This window comes from Carlito syrichta, unplaced genomic scaffold, assembly GCF_000164805.1.
Source record: "Carlito syrichta isolate Samal-C Ts95f unplaced genomic scaffold, Tarsius_syrichta-2.0.1 Scaffold79434, whole genome shotgun sequence".
NCBI classification, from domain to species: domain Eukaryota; kingdom Metazoa; phylum Chordata; class Mammalia; order Primates; family Tarsiidae; genus Carlito; species Carlito syrichta.
This window is the reverse complement of record NW_007023530.1, coordinates 103,898-104,475: the sequence shown is the minus strand read 5'-3', so window position 1 is coordinate 104,475 and position 578 is coordinate 103,898. Positions and strand designations below refer to the sequence as shown.

At 47.6% G+C, this 578-nt stretch overlaps 1 protein-coding gene across 1 annotated transcript in view; it reads right to left on the bottom strand.

Annotated features, from left to right (window-relative positions):
- The window catches only part of PHF24 (PHD finger protein 24), a 28,220-nt gene extending 27,870 nt beyond the window's left edge, over positions 1-350 (bottom strand). The window contains exon 1 of the mRNA XM_021710642.1: positions 145-350. The gene's annotated coding sequence lies outside the window, so the exon portion shown is untranslated. The remainder of the gene's footprint in view (positions 1-144) is intronic.
- Between the last annotated feature and the right edge of the window lie 228 nt (positions 351-578).

Genomic DNA, 578 nt, shown 5'->3' with positions numbered 1-578 from the left:
CTGCGTTCCGCACCGGGCAAAGGCGGGGTCCGGGTGGATGCTGCCACCAGCACGTGCCTGGGATAGGAAGAATGACTCACCCGGCAGGTCTTCCAGCCGTCCATCCAGGTCTCGGAGCTCAGGCCCCGGCACTGTGGCACTCACCTTTGCAGTACCTACTGGTCTTCGGGAGGTCCAGATGAGCCTTCACGAAGTCCTTGGCTGGCCCAGCCCGCCCTGTGCGCTGCTTTCTGGGATTATTGGTTTTTCATCTCCAGCAGCGAAGCTGTGCTGTCATGTAACGCACTTTTTGCTGCAGCAACCTCATCCCTCAGACTAAACAGCCAGCTTGTCAAGAGGCTCGCAGTTCTCAGGGCTATAATGTGCATTATACCAAACTACATGCACTGAAGAGGGCAAAAAAAAAAGATTAAGTCCTAAGACACCTAGCAACTAATTATAAGCAAATAACTGAAGATATGCAAATAACATGCCCAGAACTCTTCAATTTATAGTAATAGTATTTACATTTTTAACATACTTTCTCTTTGTGTGCATTCAATTTATATATCTCAAATATAATTCATGCAATCTTTGAG